This window comes from Equus caballus, unplaced genomic scaffold, assembly GCF_041296265.1.
Source record: "Equus caballus isolate H_3958 breed thoroughbred unplaced genomic scaffold, TB-T2T haplotype2-0000945, whole genome shotgun sequence".
NCBI classification, from domain to species: Eukaryota; Metazoa; Chordata; class Mammalia; order Perissodactyla; family Equidae; genus Equus; species Equus caballus.
The window spans coordinates 7586-16376 of NW_027222053.1; the positions used below are offsets into that span (position 1 = coordinate 7586).

Genomic DNA, 8791 nt, shown 5'->3' on the forward strand with positions numbered 1-8791 from the left:
CAGCTTCGGCAGCCTGGGGTCCTCGGGTTCAGATCCCGGGCGTGGACCTCCACCGCTCCTCACACCGGGCTGTGGTGGCATCCCGTCCGCAAGATCAAGGAAGTGGGGCGCAGGTGTTACCTCGGGCCCGCTCTCCCTCAAGCAGAAAGAAGAGGAAGATTGGCAACAGGCGTCAGCTCTGTGAGGGCCGATCTTCCTCACCCAAACACTAAAGTGAGATGAAATCAAATAAAGCGAAGGAAGAGATAAACCTATGAAATCCCATGTTTCTAAAAGTGGCCAAGTGTTTAGAAATTGGCCAAGCGACAGACTGCTCATGGGAAGGACAGTTCCTAATTGCTGACTTCTTAGTTTTCACCAAAATTAAGGTTCGTGAGGGTTAAAAATTCTACTTAACGAATGCGATGAAAGCCACTAGGCCGGCCCAGTGGCGCGCTGGTTAAGTGTGCCTGTTCCACTTCGCCGGCCCGGGGTTCGCCGGTTCGGATCCCGGGGGTGGACGTGGCACCGCTGGGCGAGCCACGTGGTGGTAGGCGTCCCACATATGAAGTAGAGGAAGATGGGCACGGAGGTTAGCTCAGGGCCAGCCTTCCTCGGCAAAAAGAGGAGGATTGGCAGCAGTTAGCTCAGGGCTCATCGTCCTCAAAACAAAACAACACAAAACAAAACAAAAAGCCACTAAAAGTGAATATGGGAAACATCTTTGTGTTCAAGGAAAGTGAGATGGCTGCCTTCAGGCAAGAGGGCCTAAAAAGTAAAGATCGTTTTGTCTGTGAAAAGGTGATCACGGGGAAAAAAATCTGAGAAAAAGGTCTGTTCGTGGTCAAGTGGCCTAAAATTGGAACGAGTGGACAGATAGAAATGGCGAGCGATAGGATCTATTGGAGTCTATGAGGAAGCCATTGGGTGTCGGCCTAATTCGGCCTGACAGTGTTTTTCCAAAAGGGCCTGACGTGGCCGTCGAGCACGCATCGCATCGTAGATCTGCTTTAAACATTTCCTACGGCAAGAACCAATGCCCTTAAGGGAAAGGAGCAGCTTCCCCGTGCTCGGGCCTTTCCTTAAGGAGAGGCATCTTTCCTTAGGCTAGGAACGGATGGTTGCGCTCACCTTTGACCATCCGGCTCACCTGTGACCACCCAGGCCCAGACAACAGACCTGCCACCCAGCAGTGTCTGTCGATCGCTGTGCTGACAGAGCAGTGTCGCGACTATCGTCCAAGGGACCTTTCGATCCTATGTGAAACGTCCTCTCTGGGGGTCTAGAAGCACTCTGTACACCCCACTTCCCGGGCGCCCTTTCTTCCTTCAGGAAGAAAGGCCCCGGGCCACAGTCCTTACATCTTAGGTCAGAATAAACTCACCCCGATTTTCACGGATAGATTGGTTCCGGATTATTTCCATCGACAGAATGGAATCAAGTCAATGAGTTTCAAGATCGGAGGGAAGCTGATGCAAAATCAGAATTGGTTTTTCTCGCTCTCGAAAGGATACTTTTCTCTAACTTCTAGTCTCCTCCTGATAAAGACATTGGAAAAGGTTTCTCTTGACCTCTGAGGGAATCGACACCAAAGACAGAGATCCTCCATTTTGTCAGAATGATTTCCTAGGCCTCTAACGGAGGAGGCCTCCCTCGGACGGGAGCTCAGCTTTTGTTTTGCAACAGTTTTCCTCTCTCTGCTTGCCTTTAACATCTCCTTTCCCGTTCTTCTTTTTTGGAAGGGAAATACGTGCACCGCTGGGGGGGGGGGGGGAAGAATTTTCTAAATGACCAAAGAAGATCTACGACTGTTGTTATTTTGGTTTCACGGAGCAGTTCCACGTCCACATTTACCCCATTTTAAACACCCACACACACTCACAGCACGGCGCTGTGAGGATGTCCCGGGGAACTCGATTTGTGGAGGGAATGGCTGTGAGGTCTCTGCCCCCAACCCGCACCATTTGGGTGCTTCTGCTTGTTGATGAGGACGGGAAGCCCTGCTGAAATCCATATTCTTATCACCACACGTGAATCTGCACCCATGCTCCCCCCGTGTGTCGTCTTTGGGCTTTGCTGTGGCCCCGTGCGGAGGGAGACCCGTTTTGTCTTGTAAACTTTTCAGCGGCCAAGCGGCTCGGTCCTTTCCTCTACGACTTGTGGGCTCTGTCTGTCCGTCTGCCTTAGAAAGACCCTCTGGGCCGGAAGTGACAGGCTGCACACAATTCCTGACAGACTGCGGACAATTCCTCCGTCGTCACGGTCCTTCTCTGATGACGTGCATGGTTTCGGTTTGACAGCGACCCCCACCCCCCACCCCGCCCTGATTTTCTAAGTCCTCCCGGGACCCGGGAAGTGCTCGGGCCGCTCCGGGAATCGGGGGCCGGCAGCCCCGGCCTGCCCCGTGGCATCTCCGGGGACTTTTCCACCCTCTGTCCGCGTCAGCCAGCCGGCAGCCCCGGCCCGGCCCAGGAGTCACGTGGGGAGTCTGTCCCCTTCCTGGCAAGCCCACCCACCCCACCCCCCTCCCCGCCGATTTTCCAAGACCTCCTTCTGCGCCCAGGGTTGCCCTGTGCTGCCTGGGAGCTCCGAGGTGGACACCCTGGGGCCTGGCGTGGTGACCTCCCGGCCGCCCCAAGCGGGCCCAGAGAGAAAGAGAGAGAGAGACAGAGTCAGAGACAGAGAGACAGAGAGACAGAGACAGAGGTAGACAGAGAGAGACCTGACCCGGCGGTGGGCTCAGGCTGTGCACTCTCGCTGGCCGGTGACCCGGTTCCCTCCCGCTGACCCCTCCGCGCCGGTTGTTGGGCGCCATCTGGCGGCCGCTTTTACAGAGTGGCCCTCCTCCGGAGCCCCGGCGACATGAGCAAGGGATGGGACTTGCAGGACGTCTGTGTGGTTTCCAGTGTGGGTCTGTGTGGAACAGAGCTGCTAAGAACATTCATGCCCCGGATTCTGTGTGAATGAACAGGAACGTGGCCGCAGCCCCCACCCCGCCCCCCGCCCCAGCCCCCGGGAGTGGCGGGAGTGGGGCCCTCCAGACCACCCTCGGGTTGGATGCCTCCCTCCCTGGAAGGACTCACGGGACTCCACAAAAGCTGACTTCCTGGAGGTCCAGCGGAGACCCCCAAGGCCCAAGGCCCCCCACCACCACCACCACAGATCACTGTGGAAGCCTTAACGACCCAAGGCTCCAGCTACATACAGACGCTCTTAGGAGGCAAGATACACCAAGGGCTTATGTAGGTTGCCACTTTCGGTGGTTGTTTCCGCGGCGTGTGAGTTTTGGAACCCGCCACGCCATTTTTCACAGAGGCCATACCGTTTCCCTTCACCACCAGTGAGGCGTGAGTGACTGACTTGGCTTCTCCGCGACCTCACTAGCAGTTTGATCCTGTTCCTGTATTTGGAAGAAGCCAGTCTCACCCATGTGTCCCCACAATGTCTCCCTCTAATTTTCTCACTTGCTTTTCCAGGGAACAGCTCACATCTTTTCATGCGCTCATTGGTCATCCATGCGTACCTCCTCCTCCCCAGGTGAAAGTGCCTGCTCTGTCTATTGGCCTTCCATTGTATTTGTATTTTTCAGTGTTGATTTCCCCCGGGTCTCCACTCCATTGTGGGGTTTTTTTTTGTTGTTGTTGTTTTTTTTTTCTGCTTAAAGATTGCCACCTGAGCTAAGCCTCTGTTTCCCATCTTTGTCAGTTTCAGAGGGTAGATTTCTCAGTCTTGCTCTTTCCCAAGTTCTGCACGCCCTTGTGTGTGTGTGTGTGTTTTTTTTTTTTTGCTCAAATATTGAACCTAAGCTAGCATCTGTTGCCCATCTTCGTCAGTTTGAGAGGGTAGGTTTCTCAGTGTTGCTTTTTCCCCAGGTCTCCAAGTCCCTCAGTGTGTGTGTGTGTGAGTGTGTGTGTTTTCTTTGCAAGATTGGCACTTGAGCTAACGTGTGTTGCCAATCTTTGTCAGTTTCAGAGGCTAGATTTTTCAGTATCGCACTTTCCCAAGGTCTCCACTCCCTTGCTCTTTTCTTTTCTTTTTTTTTTTTTTGGCTTAAAGATTGTCACCTGAGCTAGGCTCTGTTGCCCTGCTTCCTCCGTTTCAGAGGGTACCTTTTTTCAGGGTTGCTTTTTCACCGGGTCTCCTCGCCATTGTATTTTTTTATTTTTTATTTTTTTTGCTTAACGATTGCCACCTGAGCTAGCCTCTGTTGCCCATCTTCTTCAGTTTCAGATGGTAGATTTCTCAGTGTTGCTTTTTCCCCAGGTCTCCACGCCCTTGTGTGTTTCTTTTGCTTAACGATTGCCACCTGAGCTAGCCTCTGTGGCCCATCTTTGTCAGTTTCAGAGGGTAGATTTCTCAGTCTTGCTCTTTCCCAAGTTCTGCACGCCCTTGTGTGTGGGTTTTTTTTTTGTTTTTTTTTTTTTTGCTCAAATATTGAACCTAAGCTAGCATCTGTTGCCCTTCTTCGTCAGTTTCAGAGGGTGGATTTCTCCGTGTTGCTTTTTCCCCAGGTCTCCACGCCCTTGTGTGTTTCTTTTGCTTAACGATTGCCACCTGAGCTAGCCTCTGTGGCCCATTTTCGTCAGTTTCAGAGGGTGGATTTCTCAGTGTTGCTTTTTCCCCAGGTCTCCACGCCCTTGTGTGTTTCTTTTGCTTAACGATTGCCACCTGAGCTAGCCTCTGTGGCCCATTTTCGTCAGCTTCAGAGGGTGGATTTCTCAGTGTTGCTTTTTCCCCAGGTCTCCAAGTCCCTCAGTGTGTGTGTGTGTGAGTGTGTGTGTTTTCTTTGCAAGATTGGCACTTGAGCTAACGTGTGTTGCCAGTCTTTGTCAGTCAGAGGCTAGATTTTTCAGTATCGCTCTTTCCCAAGGTCTCCACTCCCTTGCTCTTTTCTTTCTTCCTACCTTTCTTTCTTTCTTTCTTTCTTTTTGGCTTAAATATTGTCACCTGAGCTAGGCTCTGTTGCCCTGCTTCCTCCGTTTCAGCGGGTACCTTTTTTCAGGGTTGCTTTTTCACCGGGTCTCCTCGCCATTGTAGTTTTTTATTTTATTTTATATTTTTGCTTAATGATTGCCACCTGAGGTAGCCTCTGTGGCCCATCTTCGTCAGTTTCAGAGGGTGGATTTCTCCGTGCTGCTTTTTCCCCAGGTCTCCACGCCCTTGTCTGTTTCTTTTGCTTAACGATTGCCACCTGAGCTAGTCTCTGTTGCCCATCTTTGTCAGTTTCAGAGGGTAGATTTCTCAGTCTTGCTCTTTCCCAAGTTCTGCACGCCCTTGTGTGTGTGTGTGTGTGTTTTTTTTTTTTTTTTGCTCAAATATTGAACCAAAGCTAGCATCTGTTGCCCATCTTCGGCAGTTTCAGAGGGTAGAATTCTCAGTGTTGCTTTTTCCCCAGGTCTCCACGCCCTTGTGTTTTCCTTTTGCTTAAAGATTGCCACCTGAGCTAGCCTCTGTTGCCCATCGTCGTCAGTTTCAGAGGGTACATTTCTCAGTGCTGCTTTTTCCCCAGGTCTCCACGCCCTTGTGTGTTTCTTTTGCTTAACGATTGCCACCTGAGCTAGCCTTTGTTGCGCTTCTTTCTCAGTTTCTGAGGGTGGATTTCTCCGTGTTGCTTTTTCCCCAGGTCTCCACGCACTTCCTTTTATTTTTCCTTAAAAATTGCCACCTGAGCTAGCCCGTGTTGCCCATGGTCGTCAGTTTGAGAGGGTGGATTTCTCAGTGTTGCTTTTTCCCCAGGTCTCCACGCCCTTGTGTGTTTCTTTTGCTTAACGATTGCCACCTGAGCTAGCCTCTGTGGCCCATCTTCGTCAGTTTCAGAGGGTAGATTTCTCAGTGCTGCTTTTTGCCCAGGTCTCCACGCCCCTGTGTGTTTCTTTTGCTTAACGATTGCCACCTGAGCTAGCCTCTGTTGCCCATGTTCGTCAGTTTCAGAGGGTGGATTTCTCCGTGCTGCTTTTTACCCGGGTCTCCACGCCCTGGTGTCTTTCTTTTCTGCTTAAAGGTTGCAACCTGAGCTAGGGTCTGTTGCCCATGTTCCTCAGTTTCAGAGGGTGGATTTCTCCGTGCTGCTTTTTACCCGGGTCTCCACGCCCTTGTGTGTTTCTTTTGCTTAACGATTGCCACCTGAGCTAGCCTCTGTGGCCCATTTTCGTCAGCTTCAGAGGGTGGATTTCTCAGTGTTGCTTTTTCCCCAGATCTCCACGTCCCTCAGTGTGTGTGTGTGTGTGAGTGTGTGTGTTTTCTTTGCAAGATTGGCACTTGAGCTAACGTGTGTTGCCAGTCTTTGTCAGTCAGAGGCTAGATTTTTCAGTATTGCTCTTTCCCAAGGTCTCCACTCCCTTGCTCTTTTCTTTCTTTCTTTCTTTCTTTCTTTCTTTCTTTCTTTCTTTCTTTCTTTCTTTCTTTCTTTCTTTCTTGGCTTAAATATTGTCACCTGAGCTAGGCTCTGTTGCCCTGCTTCCTCCGTTTCAGCGGGTACCTTTTTTCAGGGTTGCTTTTTCACCGGGTCTCCTCGCCATTGTAGTTTTTTATTTTATTTTATTATTTTGCTTAATGATTGCCACCTGAGGTAGCCTCTGTTGCCCATTTTCGTCAGCTTCAGAGGGTAGATTTCTCAGTGTTGCTTTTTCCCCAGGTCTCCACGCCCTTGTGTGTTTCTTTTGCTTAAAGATTGCCACCTGAGCTAGCCTCTGTTGCGCTTCTTTCTCAGTTTCAGAGGGTAGATTTCTCAGTGTTGCTTTTTCGCCAGCTCTCCACGCCCTGGTGTCTTTCTTTTCTGCTTAAAGGTTCCAACCTGAGCTAGCGTCTGTTGCCCATGTTCCTCAGTTTCAGAGGGTGGATTTCTCCGTGCTGCTTTTTACCCGGGTCTCCACGCCCTTGTGTGTTTCTTTTGCTTAACGATTGCCACCTGAGCTAGCCTCTGTTGCGCTTCTTTCTCAGTTTCTGAGGGTGGATTTCTCAGTGTTGCTTTTTCCCCAGGTCTCCACGCCCTTGTGTGTTTCTTTTGCTTAACGATTGCCGCCTGAGCTAGCCTCTGTGGCCCATTTTCGTCAGCTTCAGAGGGTGGATTTCTCAGTGTTGCTTTTTCCCCAGGTCTCCACGTCCCTCAGTGTGTGTGTGTGTGTGAGTGTGTGTGTTTTCTTTGCAAGATTGGCACTTGAGCTAACGTGTGTTGCCCATCTTTGTCAGTTTCAGAGGCTAGATTTTTCAGTATCGCTCTTTCCCAAGGTCTCCACTCCCTTGCTCTTTTCTTCGTTTCTTTCTTTCTTTCTTTTTGGCTTAAATATTGTCACCTGAGCTAGGCTCTGTTGCCCTGCTTCCTCCGTTTCAGCGGGTACCTTTTTTCAGGGTTGCTTTTTCACCGGGTCTCCTCGCCATTGTAGTTTTTTATTTTATTTTATATTTTTGCTTAATGATTGCCACCTGAGGTAGCCTCTGTGGCCCATCTTCGTCAGTTTCAGAGGGTGGATTTCTCCGTGCTGCTTTTTCCCCAGGTCTCCACGCCCTTGTCTGTTTCTTTTGCTTAACGATTGCCACCTGAGCTAGTCTCTGTTGCCCATCTTTGTCAGTTTCAGAGGGTAGATTTCTCAGTCTTGCTCTTTCCCAAGTTCTGCACGCCCTTGTGTGTGTGTGTGTGTGTTTTTTTTTTTTTTTTGCTCAAATATTGAACCAAAGCTAGCATCTGTTGCCCATCTTCGGCAGTTTCAGAGGGTAGAATTCTCAGTGTTGCTTTTTCCCCAGGTCTCCACGCCCTTGTGTTTTCCTTTTGCTTAAAGATTGCCACCTGAGCTAGCCTCTGTTGCCCATCGTCGTCAGTTTCAGAGGGTACATTTCTCAGTGCTGCTTTTTCCCCAGGTCTCCACGCCCTTGTGTGTTTCTTTTGCTTAACGATTGCCACCTGAGCTAGCCTTTGTTGCGCTTCTTTCTCAGTTTCTGAGGGTGGATTTCTCCGTGTTGCTTTTTCCCCAGGTCTCCACGCACTTCCTTTTATTTTTCCTTAAAAATTGCCACCTGAGCTAGCCCGTGTTGCCCATGGTCGTCAGTTTGAGAGGGTGGATTTCTCAGTGTTGCTTTTTCCCCAGGTCTCCACGCCCTTGTGTGTTTCTTTTGCTTAACGATTGCCACCTGAGCTAGCCTCTGTGGCCCATCTTCGTCAGTTTCAGAGGGTAGATTTCTCAGTGCTGCTTTTTGCCCAGGTCTCCACGCCCCTGTGTGTTTCTTTTGCTTAACGATTGCCACCTGAGCTAGCCTCTGTTGCCCATGTTCGTCAGTTTCAGAGGGTGGATTTCTCCGTGCTGCTTTTTACCCGGGTCTCCACGCCCTGGTGTCTTTCTTTTCTGCTTAAAGGTTGCAACCTGAGCTAGGGTCTGTTGCCCATGTTCCTCAGTTTCAGAGGGTGGATTTCTCCGTGCTGCTTTTTACCCGGGTCTCCACGCCCTTGTGTGTTTCTTTTGCTTAACGATTGCCACCTGAGCTAGCCTCTGTGGCCCATTTTCGTCAGCTTCAGAGGGTGGATTTCTCAGTGTTGCTTTTTCCCCAGATCTCCACGTCCCTCAGTGTGTGTGTGTGTGTGAGTGTGTGTGTTTTCTTTGCAAGATTGGCACTTGAGCTAACGTGTGTTGCCAGTCTTTGTCAGTCAGAGGCTAGATTTTTCAGTATTGCTCTTTCCCAAGGTCTCCACTCCCTTGCTCTTTTCTTTCTTTCTTTCTTCTTTCTTTCTTTCTTTCTTTCTTTCTTTCTTTCTTCTTTGGCTTAAATATTGTCACCTGAGCTAGGCTCTGTTGCCCTGCTTCCTCCGTTTCAGCGGGTACCT

The 8791-nt window shown here is 50.3% G+C and overlaps 1 long non-coding RNA gene across 1 annotated transcript; it reads right to left on the minus strand.

The window, feature by feature from the left end:
* Positions 1-386: 386 nt before the first annotated feature.
* Positions 387-2466, minus strand: LOC138922518 (uncharacterized). Its single transcript, XR_011435604.1, has 2 exons — positions 1364-2466; positions 387-588 (listed from the first exon to the last, which is right to left on the minus strand). It is a non-coding gene; the product is annotated as an uncharacterized lncRNA (long non-coding RNA).
* Positions 2467-8791: the final 6325 nt, after the last annotated feature.